At 36.3% G+C, this 19439-nt stretch overlaps 1 protein-coding gene across 1 annotated transcript in view; it reads right to left on the bottom strand.

The window, feature by feature from the left end:
• Klf8 (KLF transcription factor 8) overlaps positions 1-16565 on the bottom strand; it is a 376029-nt gene extending 359464 nt beyond the window's left edge. Inside the window, exon 1 of the mRNA XM_087208129.1 lies at positions 16224-16565. The gene's annotated coding sequence lies outside the window, so the exon portion shown is untranslated. The remainder of the gene's footprint in view (positions 1-16223) is intronic.
• Positions 16566-19439: the final 2874 nt, after the last annotated feature.

Below are 19439 nucleotides of genomic sequence, written 5' to 3'. Positions count from 1 at the left end.
CAAGCAGTGAGCTTCTTTCTTTCCTTTATGTCCTATTCAGGTTACCCACCCTTAGGGCAGTAGCACTTACACACAGGGCGGTACAACCTTAATCCTAGCATTGCACCATGAATCAATCCCAGTATCACATGCCCTAGATCCAGCCACCTCCAAAAATCCCCACCTATGACTGCATGAGGCTTTGCGAGGACATCTGGATAAAAGCCATAATATCACCAAGGAATGTGTGGGGCTACCAGAAGCTGAAGGAAGCCAGCTAAAGATCCTACCCTAAAGGTTTTTGTCAGATCCTGGCCTTGCCAACACATTGACTTCATATTTTTAGTCTCCAGAGTTGTGAGAGAATAAATTTGTGCTGTTTTTTACTTAAGATTTTTATTTTGAGATAAATATAAATTACTGCTATTTTAAACTACCTATTTTGTGGTTCTTTGCCACAACAGCAGGAAACCAATACATAATAAATAATGAATACACCTATTCATTTACATGTGGGTGTATGTTTATGACTCTGTGTATATCAGGATGGCAAATTATGAATATGTGTATTTCTGTCACTGTATATATATATATATATATATATATACATACACACACACACACACACATAATTCATATATAGTGCACCAGGAACATGCATGAAGATGCATGGTTTCTAAACCTGTTTCAAAGTAGGCAGATAATGCCCCAAAACTTGTTGATTTACTCATTCACTCATTCCATTCAACAAGTATTCATCAGAGTCCTTCAGTATTGTAGGTACTGGGAGTGGACATGACTAAGATATTCTCAAATTGCTCAATCTACTACTATTGGAGTCCAGAGATAGAAGCAAACTCAATTATGCACTTATTTATGTTCCAGAGCTCCTATTATTTCTATGATCCTAATTAAATGCAATGTAAGATAGTGAAAAGGTAATGAGTAAGTTATAGGGGAATATTTATCAAAGAGGGCTGTGGTATTTACACTTGGATTGAAAACAAAAGATACCAAATGCTTAGCTATGTGACTAAGAGGAATTTTTCAGATTAACTTCTCTGATTCAATATTTCCTTATTTATAAAATAGAGGATCAATAATATTCCACAGAGTTATATTAAATAGATTCAACAAAATAATCTTTATATAGGGTAAATATAGTTCAGAGCACTCAGAAGCCAGCTCTGTTCTGCCCTTTGAATACCCAAGAAGAGGCTGTTTTGCTTGGGTACTTTTTCAACTAGATAAACATACTATTTCTGATTACAAGAAATATGCTTGGGTAACAGTGTCTGAAATAAAAATTTAAGATTCCCAAGTCATTCTCTCTTAAACATATCCATTTTAAAAGGAAAAAATTCCCTGACTATTTTGAAACAAAATAGGACAAATTTAACATATTTTTATGCATTTGTCTAGAATATCCCTCAAATTCTCATGTGTGTGGTAGGTGACTAGACATAGGTGACTGGGATAACTGAATATGCTATTGGGAGGAGGGGCCTAATCAGAGGGGGAAGGTCACTGGAGGCAAGACCTAGAAGGGTATATGTATCTTTCTGGATCCTCCCTTTGCTCTGTGTTCTGGCTGCCATGGCTGTTCATCAAATAAAACCATGAGCCAAAAATAAACCTCTCTTCTTTTAAGTTACAATTGTTGAGTAGTGTGTCTCAATGTCCACAAAGTAACTGAGACACACTATTCCAAATCCACATTTGAAATCAACATAACCAATGGAAACTTTGGAAAAAGTTATAGGTACCGTTGCCATTACTAACATGGTCACTAGTACATCCATAACACAGCTGCAAAGGAAGAATTCCAATGATGCTTAAGAGACTTCTGCTGCAAATTCTCAATTGTCATAAAGTTTCAGGCTATCAAATTATCTCAAGCAAGCTCATCAACCTGCAAGCTTCCTAAGTTGCAGGGTCTGACAAGAAATATCCTGAAAGACTTCTCGAGTTTCCTGAGTCATCTAGCCAGTAAATTGACTATTATTCCCACCCACATGTGTTTAGTATGATTAAGGAACAGAGGACCTCAATCTTAATCAGACACAATGAGCATGCTTAAAACCCAGAAGTGGAAGCACATTTTACTTCCTTACCTCTTCCTCCCCAACAACTATGGACCTTATCTCCAAATATCTGAATCAACCTTGCTTCTTCTTTTAGACTAATAAAAATTCTATGAACAATGCAATGAATTTTTAAGAGTCTGCTGAAGCTTTCATACACCAGTTATGAGATATTTTCAGCCAAAATAGCTTATAAGTACTTGCAATGAAACTGTAAAATAAATGTAATAATTCAGGTAGGCCAAATTATGTTCAGATCAGACACATAAAGGCTCTTATACTTCACCTCACCTGCAGTGAGCTAGAAAAAAGCAATTCAACATCAAGTATTGTTTCAAGATATAATGGCAGCAATGTAATGCATATATGTTCAACATAAGAATCAGGAGCTGGGTTCAAGTCTATACTATTGACAAGCTCTGTGACCTTGAGGAATTTTAAAAAATATTTTTAAATATCATCACCTCAGTTGTAAGAAAAAGTGGATTTAATGAACTATGATCTTCTTTAAGGTTTTACTACAAACTTTGTGATCCATCCAGAAGCGTCTGCATCACTTAGAATGATTAGAAATCAGAATCCCCTCAGGTTCCATCCAGACCTTATAACTCAATCTGCACTGTAAGCAGAAACATGGGTAATTTGTATATACTGAAGTTTGAGAAGTACTGATGTGGCTGTGGTAGAGGAGATATGCGAGAATATGTATAATTTCATCAGCAAAATTGGAGCCTCAAATTGGAAGTAGGTATGAATGAGTTGTGAGAGATAGGGAACAGTTTTAGAGTTGTTATCATAGAGTTAGATGAGAGGATAGTGAGGAGCCAAGATGTGCTTTCTGATAGTAGAAAGCATGCAATTATAATAGGCCTAATCTGTAATCCAAGTATGTTTTAAAAGAGAGAAATGGAAGAGGAAACAGGGAATATATGAATACTACCATTCAGTGAGAAACATTATATGCTAGGTATTTATCTTAGTCTGTTTCCTGTTGTTAGAATAACAGACTGGGTAATTTATAAAGAAAATAAATTTATTTTCACAGGTCTGGATGCTGAGAATTCCAAGATCAAGGTGCTGGCATCTGATGAGGGCCATCTTGTTGCATCATAATATGGTGAAAGAGCATTGAGAGAGAGAGAGACAGAGAGAGACAGAGACAGAAATGGAGAGAGAGAGAGAGAGAGAGAGAGAGAGAGACAGAGACAGAAGAAAGTTGAACCTGCTTTTGTAATAACTCACTTTGGGGATAATAATCTTAATCCATCCACTAGGATGGAGCCTTCATGACTAAATAACCTCCTAAAGGTCTCACTCACGATGCTATAACAGAGGCAATTAAAGTTCAAATTGAGCTTTGGAAGGGACAATCAAACTACAGTAGTACTTTTGGTATTATGTAATTATCATAGCCATTTTGTCAGATATATATTGTCAACAATTTACAATAGTGTTTTACAGATAGTACTTGCTCAGTAAAATTTAGCTGTTATTGCTACTTGTAATAAATACTATCTTAACTTGCCAACTAAAAGACTAGAGGAAGGAGACAGAGAATTCACAATACCAGAGCCATATACACATTATTAAAAGCTGAACTGGCTTCATCAAAGAAGAAAGTGAGAGCAATCCAAAATTTGCCCAGTTTTCAAATGCTCCAAGTGAAATCCATCTTTCTAAGGCATTACATATTTTGGGCTTTGATTTCTCCTCACTTGTCATTGAAAAGCATACATTCTCACCCTGACAATAAGCAACTCTTCACTTGATGATATCGGGATAATTCTATTCTCTTTATAAAAAGCAAAATGAATCCCAGAAGAACTAGCAGAATTTAAGACAAGGAGATTGGATCCCTTTAGAAGAAATCTATTTCAAAATCTTGAGAGGGAAGATTTAGATGGAGCAGTTTACATTGGTATGTATTTTAGTGGGTAGTGAAGGCTTCTTTCTCAGCACCCTCTAGAGATAGCTAGTAACCTGCACTACAACCTCTGATAATATTTGTAAGGGAACTGGATTGATGGAAGCATCTGTGAAATATCAACTGCGACACTAGTAAGGAGTGTCAGGAAGGAGACTTTAAAGTCACTTCAGAGAAATCACTGAAACAAGAAATGTCCAAAGCTTCACCTGCAAAGCACAACCTGGGAAAACTCTCAGAAGTCAAGAAGACCCACAAAGAAGTAACACAGTAAATCACTGCCACCCTGTGTCTTAGTCATTTTCTTGTCACTGGAACCCAACACCAGACATGCACAAGTTAGAAGAAGTTTATTTTGTCCCACATTTTCAGTCCATGGTTGACTGTCTCCGAGGCAAGGCATCATGGCAGAGGTGCATAGTGGAGGAAAAGTTGCTTACATCAGAGGAGCCAGAAAGCAGAGAGAGAAGGGCGGAGCTAAGGAGGGAGATAATACTCTTCCAGGTCACACCTCCAGTGACCTGCCTCTTCTGACTAGGCAACAAGTCAGTTATAGTGCTTCCATACTTCAATTACCTTCAATAAGCCTCACCTACGAGTTGATGAGATCTTTGGGAATCACCCTTGACCTCAACCATAATACCCTGTCTGATTCTAAAGCTCAAACAATACATTTATGACTGCAACTCTTGCTAATTCTCCAGTCCTGTGTATATCCCCATCAGTCGGTCTCCTGTAGACTTACCTGATAGGTATCTCGCTATCTCTTATCCAGTATGGGCTGTAGTTTTCCTTTTTTTTTTTTTTTTTTTTTTTGTACCGGGTCCTCGCGCTTGCACAGCAGGTAGCAAAACCACTAAGCTAAATCCCCGGCCAGGGCTGCAGTTTTCTAAGAGAAAAAAATAAAGGGATATACAGAAGGAAACACATCTAAGATATATAAAGCAAACAACACTGAATTCCTGAAGACTACCTATTTCTAAAACCCAGTCCATATTTAAGATTCAGTCACATTGCCCTTGTGATGAAGTTAGCACCAGCTGGTTTCTGTCCATTGCAAATGTCATCAATTTTAATCAATAAATAAAATATCTAGAAGGGAAGCTTGTGCTCAGCTGTTGCCATACATTTCATATATACCCAGTGATCCCATATATTTCAATATTTTCAAGTAAGTTACAAACATATCTTATGTGAAATCTTCCTTTTGTACACTGATAATGAATTCAATTTTTTGAAAAATATGGCTTAACATAATGTAAATCTGTGGGCTGACTGTGGCATGTGGACCTTGAATTGTAACCTCAATCAGCAAGTTTCTGTCTTACCTACTGCTTCCTCACTTCTTAAATCTTTCATCTATTTTTACATTTTCATTATGTAACCACTTGTGTATTGCATTATACCACTACTAGAACCCAGAGTTAGTGATCTATCTTGATTCTATTTATTTTTTGGTCTTGATTACTAGCTAGCTAAACATATAATGATTAAAATAGTCATATAAATAATCATCATGTTTAAAATTGTGAATTGTGGTGCTATACTATCTGGATTCAAATTCAAATTCTTCCAATTATTATAAGTATTATTAGAGTTTTGGGCTACTGGAGTTTCCCTGTTTATCAAATTCAGATAATAAATTCAATGATTATAGAAGTACCTGGCATATTTATTATTGTATTATTATCATTATTATTATCTTTTTGACCAACCTGAATAGTAGCCATTTCTACCAATTTGACCTCCCACAAGAAGTAGTTTCATCCCTTCTCCTTGATCTGTAATAACGTTGGGGGCCCAGTGAATCTTCAGGTTTCTGTCTATATTCTGACCCCAATAATGTTTCTACTATGTGTTAACTGATGCTCAGTGACAAAATTTTCTCTAATTTCTCTCTTTAGCATTAATAGCTGCTACTTCATAATTTCTAAGGTTTCAAATGGGTAAATAATTGCTTCTGTGAAAAGTACTCCTAATACCGTGTCTGTAAAAAGAAAGAGATTCTTTTCTTTATGATTGCATCCTGGATTGTTCCTGTTACCCTAGCTTTTCTTCCTCCTATAAACTTATGTGCCATAATCAACCACTATTCCCTGAACATACCATCTCTCTGGTGCATCCTTTCACTCACACATGATGTCTTTTTCATAAGCAATGCCATTTATTTCATTTCTCAACATATCTTGCATGCCTTGAAAACCCCTTTTAGTTATTTAAGACTCAAGAGTCATCTTTGGTTAGCAAGTCTTCTCTTACTTCTTTGTTCTCAATTACACCCTCATCTTACCTGCTCATACTGACGATTTATGAATTTCTCAAGTTTGTTAATACCCCCTCCTTAAGATGGCTCAACTTTGTTCTAACTACCAGCATCCTTGTCTAAAAGATAGGTATATCTCTATTGTAAATTTAACTGAAAAGTATGCATAGGTCTTAGCATGCTCCCTGGAGTATATTAAGTGATCAAGAAATACTAGATGCTAGCTAAAGTTTTATCATCTCCCAACTGAGCTCAATGCTAAAACTGAAATCTTATGTTTTTTAATCCCAGGCTGTAGCAAAGAGCTGGCCACACACAGTATTCTTAGGAAATATATATTGAACAAATGAAAAGATGAGATAAACGACTAAATGTTGCTTCCTCCTTTCAAAACATCTGCCTTATATGAGTGGAACTGGTTAATATATATGACTGGGTTTGGTTTCTTTAAATCTACACTAAAACAAGAACACTGAACTGCTTCCCATCTGTTCTGCTCCATTACATATATAGCATCCCATCAATGACTTCAAGGAGTTATTAGAACATAGAGATTTCCACAATCCCATTTACAAAATCTACCAAAGTAACTAGGAACAAATTTAACAGCAGAGGCGAAAGCTCTTTTTAAATAACAAATTATAAAAAAATGATGAAAGAAATGGAAGAGAACACAAAACATCATATATGCATGTATTTGAAAAATCAGCAATGTTAAAATGTCTATATCATCCAAAGTCATCCACAGATTCAATTTGATTCCTATCAAGACTCCATTATCATTCTTCACACAACTAGAAAAATAATCCTAAATTTTGTAAGGAACCACAAAACCATGAATACACAAAGATATCTTAAGCAAAAAGAACAAAGCTGGACGTATCACACTACCTAACTTCAAAACATACTGGGCTGGGGATTTAGCTCAGTGGTTCCACCACCTGCCTCGCAAGCACCAAGGTCCCAAGTTTGTTCCCTGGTACCAAAAAAAACCCATACAATAAAGCTGTAGTAATCAAAACAACATGGCATTGGCATAAAAACAAATACATAAACCAATGGAACAGAATAGAGATACTAGAAGTAAACCCACCTACATCCATTTGACTCTCGACAAAAGTCCTATGATCATGCATAAGAGAAGGAACAGTATCTTTAATAAATAGTGCTGAAAAGTTGCATATCTATATACAGAAGAGTGATGCTAGAGCCCTATTTCTCATCAATTACAAAGATCAATCCAAACTTTGTTGAAAACTTAAATGTAAGATTGCAAACTACAAAAACTATTAAAAGAGAATATAAAGAAAACATTCAGAGACATTTGAAAGGGCAAAGATTTTTTGACAAGAACCTACAAGCACAAGAAACAAAAGAAAAAATAAACCAGTGTGATTATATTAAACTAAAATGCTTTTGCACAGCAATCAATACAGAGAATTGGAACCTTAAATAATTGGGGAAAGATATTTGAAAACTTTGTATCTGACAAGAAGTTAATATCCAGAACTCCAAAAATCAAATAACAAATACCAAATTACCTTATTTACAAATAGCCAATAGACACAATTAGCCATTTATCAAAAGAAGACAAACAAATAGCCAACAACCACATGAAATATGCCTGACATTACTAATCATCAAGGAAATGAAAATCAAAATCATTTTGATATATCACTTCACTCCAGCAAGAAAGGTTATGATTAAAAAAAAAAACTAAAGATTTGTTGGTAAGGATATGGAAAAAAGGAAATCCTTGCACACTGATGGTAGAAACAATGATTAGTACAACAATTATGGAGTATGATATGTAGGTTCCTCCAAAAATTTAAAACAGAACTACCATATGACCCAGCAATCAAACTACTGGATAGATATCAGAAAGAAATGAAATCAGTATATCAAAGAGACATCTATATCCCATGTTTATTGAAGTACTATTCATAATAGCAAAACAATGGAAACAACCTGGGTGTCCTTCAGCTAATAAACAGATAAAGAAAATCCTGCTTACATACACATGGAATTTTATACAGCTACAAACAGTATAAAATTCTGTCATATGCACCAATATGGATGAGCCTAGAGGGCATTATGTTAAGTGAAATAAGCCAGGCATGTAAACAAGTGCCACATGATGTCACTCATATATGGAATCCATAAAAGTTGATTTCTTCTAAGTTGAGAGTAGTATGATAGTTACCAGAGGATGGAGAGAATAAGGATGAATGAGGGGTAAGGCTGATCAATGGTTACCAAGTTATAGTTAGATAGGAGTAAGAAATACAGTGAGTATAAATAATGATAATGTACTGTCTATTTCAAACAACTAGAAAAAAGGATTCTGAATCTCTTCATTATAAAGATATACAAATATTTGAGAAGATAGATATGTTCACCTTTATATTACAAAATGTATATGCTTATCAAAACATCACATACTAGCCCATAAATACTTACATACCATTTTGTTTTTCATGTACAAGTTATAAACAAATTTAAACTAAAAATGAATACATTTAAATTTTTAAAAATTTATAAGAAAATCTAGCTTTCCACAGAAAAATATGAGTCATTTCAGCATCAGGAAGCACTGGCCTAATAATAATAGTGGTGAAGCTCGGCTGTTTCTCTGAAATATTATGGAGAAAGAATATTGACTTTGCTTCTCCACTGGCTACTTTTACCCCTATATTTTACCACTGCAGGAAATAGTTCTTTAAATTCATTTTTTCTCTAACCTTACTTTGTTCCTATACAACCAACATTATATTAATAACTATTCTGTATTATATTATATTTTGTTTTATTGTTCCTATGTAGAATACCCTTTTCCTCAACTCTGGCTATCTATGCCTTGCCTATACATCAAATTATAGATACACTTCACAGAGAAAATTACATTTGAATTGGGTATCATAATATGCCTAGAAATTTGCTAAAATGAGAAAGATAGATTAAAAGAAAAGGTGGAGATAGGGTTGTAAATGTTGTGGAAAAGACAAGGACATTTGTAAATTTAATGGTGCTGGGGATGAAACCCTAAGTCCTTATGCATGCTGGGAAAGTGCTTTAACCCTGAGCTACTCTTGACAAGAAGGATATTTATAAAAGAAGGAATAGTATGAACAACGCATGGAGTTTATGAAATACTATAGCATGTTTAAGCAGTATCAATTAGTTTAAAATGGCCCTTATGATGAGGAAAAGTCACATACTATAAACATAAAATGTAATTTGTGGGCATAATGTGAAGAGTTTTACTTTTTAAAGATTAGATTTAATCCTGTAAGTGATGGGGAATTTTTAAATGATTCTGAACTTGGGATAGGCAGGTTTAAAATATATATTTTAGAAGTACGCTTATGTGTAGAACAGATTGTTATCTATATTTATTTCCTATCTATATATAGATTGTTATCTATATATGTTTCTGGCCTTTCTATAGTATTATGTATATTTTCATGGTAGCTAAGTCATGAAAAAGTACCACAAGCTAATTGGCTTAAACAACAGAAATTCATTGACTCACAGTTCTGGTGGTCATACGTACAAAATCAATGTGACAGGATTGCTTCCTTCTGAGGACTATGAAAGAGGAATCAGTTACAGGTCTGCCTTCTTGGCTTGCAGATATCTGTCTTTCCCTGTCTCTTCATATCATATTCTCCCAATGTGATTCTATCTCTGTGTCCACATTTCTCCTTTTAATGAGGACACTAGTCATACTGAATTAGGCGCCATCCTAGTGACCTCATTTTAACATTATCTCTGCTAAGATGCTGTCTCCAAATAAAACCTTCTTTTTATTTACTGTACTCAAGATTGAACAAAAGGCTTTTGAACAAACTTGTATCCCCAACCCATTTTTAAATTTTAAGACAGAGTCTCACTAAGTTGTTAAATTGCTCTAGCTGGGAAATCCTCCTGCCTCAACCTCCCAGAGTGCTGTAATTGTAGATGTGTGTTACCACATCTGGTTACAGTCACATTCTAAGGCACTAAGGATTAGAGATCCAACATATTTTGGGGTATGTAATTCAATTCATAGAAAACATAGGGATTGAAAGCAGGGAGAACAGTAAAGAAGCTATCCTAATATGCCAGGTCAGATATAATGAAAAATTAAGCAGAGACACTACAAGTAGGGATAGAGAGGATACAAAGACTCAAGAACTAAAACTTGGAAGGTTAAAGAAATGGAAGAGTTACAAATGACTCTAAATTTTATAGCTTTGTTAATTAAGTCAATGTCAATCAGGCAATATGAACATGGGTGGAAGGTTTGATGATATATTAAGGGTTGTAGACAAGTTGCCCAGTGTTAAGTTGAGATGCCCTAATAGCAGAAGGATGGGCTAGGCTCAGGAGAAACGTTGAACCTGGAGATGGAGATTTGCTATGCAGGTAGTCATCAGCATACAAACGGCAGCTTAACTCTTAAATAGATGAGATAGTCCAAATAAGGGTTATGCTGTGGCAAGAGAAGAGAATAAAAAGAATAGAGACATCATGGAAATCCAAAAGAGTATTGTTATGGAAGACAAGTAAGGGGGGAAATTTAAAAAACAAATAAAGATGGCTAAGAGTACTGGAATGTAGTAGAGAGACAAGTAAGTTAAAGACCTAAAGATGGAACACTGGGTATAACATAAAGGTAATTTTGGCAAGATCAATTTCAGTGATGATTTAAATGGAAAAGGCAGAAAAATGGGTGGCAATTTGAATGAGTGTCATCAAAGAAATATTTAGACAATGAAAAGAATGTGTATTCTAGATTAGGCAATATAGCATAAGAGTCAAAGTGTTTTGACTTCATAAGTTTGGCTTCAGAATGCATCTCTGCTACTTATTAGTAGTATGAGCTTAGGTAAGTTGCTTGATTTTTTTTCTGTGCCCCAATTTCATTAACTCAACAAAAGGAAAAGAAGAGTATCCATTTCATAGGACTATTGTGAGCATCAAATGAATCAATACATGTAAAATGCTAAATAGCCTGATACCAAGACGCCCTTTAGTAACTATTAGGTATTTTAGGTGAGGATGGTTGGATGGAGGAGAAAATAATAGAAGAAAAAAGTGAAGATAGGAGAGAATGAAACTAACTAATGGAAAAACTTTTCATAAAATACAGGAAAGAATGAATTTTTCCACTTATTTATTAGCTGTGTGATCTTGAGTAGGGTATTTTACTTTCCTATGCCATAATATCCATCTGTAAAATGGAGATGATAATAGTGTCTAGCATACAAAATTATTGTAAAGATTAAATAAAATTATGCACAAAAACAATGTTTAAATTAAATGAAGATGAAATGAAATGATGCATGAAATACAAAGAGCCATACTTCAATACAGTGATTGTAAATTATGGGATGAGGGAATGAGTCAGAATGAGGATTCTGACATGGGATGAGAACAAGTGCATTCCTTCCCTACTTTTCACGTACAGGGCAGAGTGAGCCTCTGTTAACTGATAGGAGTGTTTTATTTTCCGTTGGAGTATTGGGGCTGGGAAAAATTTTGGAGACACTCTAACCTTTAAGGCAGTGATTTTAAAACTTCAGTGTGCATGTGAGTCACCTATTGGGCTTGTTAAACAATTCTGGTTCCTACCCCTAAGCATTTCCGAATCAGTTCCTTTGTGATAGGACCTACAATTTTGCATTTGTAAGGTAATCCTGATGCTGCTAGGCCAGGTATCATACTTAGAGGATCAGCTTTAAACTTCTCTACTTTAACTCCACTTAGAATCAACTAAGGAGCTCTTGTAAAAATTTTCTTCTTCCAGGTTGTTCCCCAATCAAATTCATCAGAACCTCTGAATACCAGACAAAGATATCAGTATTTTTAAAATATCCCCAGGTGATTCTAGTATGTGGCCAGTGTTCAGAAATATTTTGGGGGAATTCCAAAGTAATTCAAGAGTCTCCTTCCATACACACTTCCAACATATACTCCTACCTTATCCCTAAAGGAGAGCTTTAATGATAAGGGAAAATGTCAAAGTCAGAAATGGGTTGAAATTTCAATGGGTAGAATGGAGGTGCTAAATATTATATTTGTGTGATAGTTCTTTTTCTTGTCATATTCTCCTCTTTGGGTTTCTTTGATCTTTTTCTCTCTCTCTTTTAAGCCCTTTCCTTCTTATTCTTCTCTTTCTGAGTTTCCTAAAGCTAATAAGTCTAAGATTCAAGTCCCCACTAGAAAAAACTTGAGGAAAAGTATAAGTATTTAGTTGAAAAGAAATTATGTGTGACAAAAGGCCTGAAAGTTTAAAAGAAAAGTATCCAAGCAAATAATTTTCATGAATTCAGGATATAGTGCTATAATATTATATGCTGATTTCTTAAAGTTAAGAATTTTTCTTGTGCTAATAAATTTATTGTGATTTTTTTTTGTTAAAGTACATTTAAGAAACTTTGTATCTAAGGAGTTTCCTATGTATTTGAAAACTTTGTTATAAAACAATAGTCCCTATGAAATTCAAATATATTAGTTAGCATGAAGAAATTAATAATAAATTTATTAAATTTTTCTTAAAGTAGCATTGTACCCAAAACAAACATAATCCATCTTGATTTTGTTAAGATGAACAATTCAAGATTCATTCTGTTTAGTAGGGTAGAATTTTCAATAAAATTATTGGTGATTATTTTATTAAAAATGGTTTCCTATGGGCCGGGGATTTAGCTCAGTGGAGCCGCTGCCTGCCTCATAAGCGCAAGGTCCTGAGTTCGATCCCCAGTACCCCCCCCCAAAAAAAAAAAGTGGCTTCCTAGTTCATTCAGAATAAAAGCCAAAATCTTTACAAGATCCCATATGATCTAGTCCAGTGGTGGAGAATCTATGGCAAGCATGCCACAGCAGGCTGTTTATCATTGAGAGTTCTAAAACATTCACCATCACTGATCTGGTCCCTTCTACCGCACTGACCTCATGTTCCAACATTCTCTATTGATACTGTTCTGATTTCTTGAATACACCAATCATTTGCATTTGCTATTTCTTCTGCCTACAACACCCTTCTCTCAAGTATTTTCAGGGCTGGCTCCCTTACTTTACTCAGATATATTCTTAAATATTACCACATCAAAGAGGCTTGCCTTGAATATTCTGTATCAAATAGCTCTCTCTAATCTTAATGCCTTATAGCCTTTCTCCTACCTTTCCTCCATTCAACATATATATATATATATATAATCATATATACATATATAATCTTTACTGTTACTCTGTATCTCTTCCACCAATACACCCTCACTGAATATACTATATACTTTCTAAAAGGACATATTTTCCAAGGGTCTTATGCATTGTAGGCACACAGTAAATTATCAGTAGGTATTTGTTGAATGAATGAATAAATAAATATCATAACACAGTGTAATTTTTATCAATATCTTTCTTTGTTAAAGCTTACTATCCCTGAAGGCTGGGTAAGAATTAGGAAAAGAATTAAAGGGAGTGTACTGAAAAATTGTCCAAGCTGTTCTAGTCTAATCAAGAATAGCCTCGTTGGGCCGGGGATTTAGCTCAGTGGTTTCATCGCCTGCTCCACAAGTGCAAGGACCCAAGTTCGATCCCTAGTACCAAAAAAAAAAAGAATAGCATCATTCCCCAGGTCTGGGAAATACAGAGATTTGTAGGTCAAAACTAGTGCTAGTAACTTACAGAGACAGAGGGAAGCAGACACAGAAAGAGAGAAACTACAAAATGTCTTTTCTGCAATTATCCCTCATGGAACCCTTTTGCCTTGGTATAGATGAAAATTTTCCACAATCCCAAGAAGCACAATGATTGATAACAAACAATTCAAAGTTCTCTGGGGATGACACTGGAATCCCTTGTTGAAGGATTTGTATTGCTTGTCTGGAGTACTTGCTAGTGGTTTCACAAACCTTTCATTATCCTAGAAAGAGGATAAGCACATTTCATCAATATTTTAAAACAGCTAGGATCTTCCTAGTTCCCATATCCTGCAATTAGAAACACCCCCAAATTAAAAAAAATAACAACATGAACATAAAAGGAAAATCAAATGCCAAAATAGAAATGAAGCAGCCCCTAACATATTGCCTGCACACCAAATGCAAGGAATAGGATGCACAACCAGCCTAGTTCCTTCCCTATACTTCATGGAAATGTGGAAACTGCAGAGTTCAGTGGATGTGACATGTACAAATGACTATAAGCTCAATGATAAGACTGCACACCCATTGGCAAGAGCTACCAGGAATGTTTCAGTTGAATTTGTATTTTCCATCTTTTTCAGGTCCAGGACTAAGAAGTAAAATTCTCCAAGTTTTTTTTTTAATCTGAATACACCAGACTCAGTGATACGGCTTTTCGGAATAAGGGAGTTTTGAGGTTTAGAAAACCTATGGGAAAGAGAGGGAATGAAGGAAGGTACTTTGGCTCAATGTCACCTAGGAATTTGAAACTGATACATAGCCTTGATAGGAATTGGCACTGGGGACACAATGAAACCCAGCACATTAAAGAAAGGAGGAGCTCTGTGTTTTGCATTTAATACTAGAGACAGCTGAACTGGTATATTGCAAACCATGGGGAACTGTTATTCTGTTGACCAAATAGAAACTTTCAGTGAGGTACTAGCCCTAAAACCTCAAGCAATATATTTTTTTTTATCTCTTTGACCTGTGACATATCATAAGGTTATATTCATAGTCCTGCCAACTTCTCTAAGCAGAAACAAATAAGAAACAAATATGGAAGAGATGTTACTGGTCCATAAGAGGCCCTTTCTAACAACTCTCTGTAATACTAGCTTTTCTTATCTAATAGTAGACAGGAGCTAGTGAAGCCTTCTTCCCAACACAATCTCCCTGACTGGACATGAACAAAGGAATGACCAATCAGCTAAAGTAGTTTTAGCTTTTAAATTGAAATATTCTGCTCTCTTCCTTTTGCATATCATTTTGACTGAAATTTCTATGAGTTCTACTGAAGCTCCCAGTCATTTCAGTTAGAGAATATGGATGTCTGGCACTAAAGGAGAGACAATGAATATGAATGATGAAGGCTTTCATGTTAGTGATGCTTGACAAACACTGAAATCAAATTTAATGATTGTCTCCATATCCTGGAAAGAAGCCTTAGCTACAAATCACTTAAGCAAGGAGTCAGTAACAACACTCTGCCTGAACTTGAGGCTTTTTTAATGTTTGTTTGTTTGTTTGTTTGTTTTTTAAATACTCACCAACCAGCAGCATAATCAGCCCCAAGGAATTCATTTGTCATTCAACAAATATTTGTGGAATGAATGGATTTATTCAAATCATCTACAGGAAAATATTCTCTTTTATCTTAAACTTCAGAGCTAATTGACTCTGCAGTTAACTAGTGGGCATCTTGGCATCACTGCCCACAGTACATCTCCTAAAAAACAACTAGATATTAGAATCAAATTTGAAGGCTGATCTGAGGGGGGAAAAAAAGAAAAAAAACCTATACACTTCACACAAATTCCACTCAACATACAAGTAATATTACAGCAAGGCCATGCTCCTTGAAATCTGATTTCTAAAGTACAGACTTAATTGAAATCATGTACTGTCCCTTTAAGAAGCCAGGCAAGATGGAGCCCTCCCAGCTCCCAGCTACTGGCTTCTGTCAACCTAATAGGGATGCTGGAGTGTGACAAAAAGAAAGAACTCCAGAAGCAAGGAAGTAGGGCTCTAATACCTGAAGAAGAAATCAAGGCAGTAATAGTACAGCCTTCTAATTGAGCGTGTCTATCCAGCAGGGTGGCAGCTCCTCTAGGCTCTAAAGCACCACCCCTCCTCCCCTCCCCTCTCCTTTTCATCCCACTCCACGCCGCTCCACCTTCGGGTCTTCCTTGAAAGAGTCCTCTGTAAAGCAGCTACTTAGCCACTCAGTGGAGACTCCAAGGAAGGTGCAAAACAAAGGGGGAGAAGAGTGTGGGTTAGTCAAAATGAAAGGGACTTACTTTGGAATTCTAGGCGTTCGCCTCCAAAGGCATCTTCTCCTCCCGGCACAGGGCCCTGGCCAATGGGGCGGGGTCGGGAATGGGCTGGTGTACCCGGAATCTGCACTGCTTCAGTCTACAAACCTAGTTCGGTAGAGAGTTAAGGAGAATAAAACCGACTAGTGCCCGGTGCAAGTTAGATTTTAATTATCTTAAAAGAATATAGAGAGGAGTAGGAGAATTAGCCAATGGTAAGAGTGGAGGTGAGCCCTACCCTCCACCCCTTTCTAGCTATCTTCCCTAGTAGGGTATCGGTGATATGAGGGGGAATTATTTTCCTTTTTCCTTCCTTTTGGTTTCTCCCAGCCGGTATTCCAGACCCCACCCAGTGGCTCCACCCCACCCATCGCTAAACATTCTGTCAATCAACAGCCATTTCAAAGCTGCATTGTACAACTTGTGTTTTCCTCCCTCTTTGGCTGGCTGACAGAATCACAGTGCTCCTGGCCTTCCTACAACACTGGGATATTTGCACTGGATTTATCAATTTGAGGTTAGTTTCTTGTGGCCTCACCACCCTTAGTATCACAAAGCTTGCAAACTTCACCCAAACCCTTTCTTAGTCAGGCCAGATCGCATCACACCCCATCCCATCTCTTTGCTTCACTTTGTTTACAACAAAAGTATTTCTCTGGCTTGCTTGAACTCCCAAGAAAGTTCCTGCGGCACCCTCTTTGGCACCACCCACTCTTGTGCAGTTTCTGGCATGAAGTGGCTACAACAGTTCACCTGTCCGTGGGGCTTCTTGCTTCTCCGTGGCAAGGGATGCTCAGTCTTCTTCATCCTTCATCTGTGTGAGTCTCTGAGTTTCTAACTAGAATAGTGGGAGAGTAGTGATTTCCAGCCATGTGTTTGAAGCCTCCAATTCAACCTAAACACGTCTCATACCATCACTCAATACTATCCACTCAATAAATAGGCAGGTCAAAATCAGAAAAGCACTCTGAGGTCCTATCCCACAGGTATAAGTAGAACTCCAGAACAACCCATCAGAAATCATGTTTGATGTTGCTATGGTTTGAATCTAAAATGTCCCTCAAGGGCCATAATGTTAAAGGGTTTGGGAAAGTGATTTGTTCATAAGGACTTTGACCTCCTCAGTGGACATTGATGGATTCATAAGTTAATGGTATTATTGGAACATGGGACCTAGTTGAAGGGAGTGGGTCATGGGAGTCCCCTTGGGGACCACATTTTGTCCCTGGCCTCTTCCTCTCTGGCTCTCTTCCCACCTCTTGTTCACAACATGCTCTCTGTCAGAATAATCGTTTCATCAGTGGCCCCTCAAAAAATGGATCCCAAGGGGCCGGGGATTTAGCTCAGTGGTTCCACTGCCTGCCTCGCAAGTGGAAGGACTGGAGTTCAATCCCCAGTATCAAAAAAAAAAAAAAATGGATCCCAAAAGTGACCATGCTGAAAGCTCTAAAACTGTAAGCCAAAATTAATGTTTCCTCCTTTTGGGTTGTTTCTTTTGGATATTTTAGGTATTTTATCACAGCAATAGGAAGTTGATTAGCATAGATGCCATTCTCCATTCTCCATTCCAGTTAATGACAACACTTGATTACTCAGGATAAATATCTTGGAGCAATCCTTGACTCCTTTTCACTCATAGGTCACATCCAATTCTTCAGGAAACCTTAAAAATATGTCCAGAAGCTGACAACTTCTCACCATTTCTACTCCTACTCCTTGGGCCCTGGCCACCACCATCCCTCAACTAGATGACTAGAAAAATCTCTTCATTGATCTCCTTTCTTCTCTCTCTGCTCCCTTAAAAATCCATCCTCTAGTCATCCAACTATCTTTTATTAAAGGCAACATTAAAAGCAAACTTGACTAGATGATATCTCTGTTTAAAACTGTTCAAAGGGATGCCACCATGATCCACCTCCAGCTGGTCCCCACCTTGTGGCAGCACACTCAGCTATGAATATCAGTATGAGTATAGCATTTCTATGATCCAATCACCTCTCCAGGAGCCTCATAAATCAGGCAAGTAAGATTTACTGGCACAAAGATAAAGCAAACTCCAGTTATGCAATTACATATGTGGTCTGAGTTCCATTCTCTAAAGTAAAAAAATACTTAGAAAAATAGAAGAAAAAATGTGCAAGGCTTTAGTAGTTCCCTCTGGATGATGAGACTATGCAAGTTTTTCAGCTCCTTATACTTTTCTACATTTTCCAAGTTTTAGAAATATTTATTAGTACATGCTTTCAGTACATGATTACATTTATTGTGGAGAGTGGTATATGCACATAATACATTTTAATCCTTTTTATTTTCATCCCCTACCGCTCACCTCCTGCCTTACTTCCTCCAACTCTTGATCCCCTTCTCATTAGCAAAAGCTCTGTTTTCATCATCAGTTTTTCAATTCTTTGTTTTCATTCTCTTTTTCTTCCCTCCTTCCATCTTTTGTTCTCTCATCCACTTGAAAAAGATCTAAAATTTTGTTCAAAAGTAAAGCAGTTACCTCCGTGGGCCACTAGGTGGAAATATAGCTCATGGAACAGAGAGCTCTGTAAAATGAAAGTATAATGAAAATTCAGTTAATTCACTTCATTGAATTCATTTCAAAGCATTTATGAAAGATGCCATTTTTACATACTAGATCTTCTAAAATATATAAGAAGGATTATATATTGCCATCTTGTCTCTCATACCCAAGCAACTATAAGTTTCTGTAATGTTCAAAAGAGGAAAGTGACATTAACATCTGCCAAACATTTACTATGTGCTGTATACAGAAACCAGGCACATTTTAGCATTCTTTTACTGAATTTTCATCAAGAAGTTCCTGTGCCAAAGCTATTATAACACAACATTGTAATTGTATTGGATGCAAATTTGATTTATATAAGGGTCATAGTGCATATAAAATATTGATATGTATGAAATTTGAAAAAAATATAAACCTCTCCAATAAAAAAGCTTAATCTAAAAATCAGGGGCTAAAGAAACTGTAAACTATTCTATATGATAACTTATCTTTGGTGGTAAATGTGAATACTATTTTATACTTTGTCACCCTCCAGTGATTTGTGTGCCTTGGATCTTCTGGGAATGAACTTAGTGCTACTTTACAGTGTTATGATTATTACTGAAATATTTTAAATGTCATCCAATTGTTTTTCACGTGTTTGTGCTAAAGAAAATGACTTCAAAATCAGT

The sequence above is a fragment of the Heterocephalus glaber genome, unplaced genomic scaffold, assembly GCF_053883595.1.
Source record: "Heterocephalus glaber isolate CG9 unplaced genomic scaffold, H.glaber_assembly_v1.0 deba00000936, whole genome shotgun sequence".
Classification (NCBI taxonomy): domain Eukaryota; kingdom Metazoa; phylum Chordata; class Mammalia; order Rodentia; family Bathyergidae; genus Heterocephalus; species Heterocephalus glaber.
Note: the sequence above shows the minus strand (reverse complement) of the source record. Positions and strands in the feature narration are given on the sequence as shown.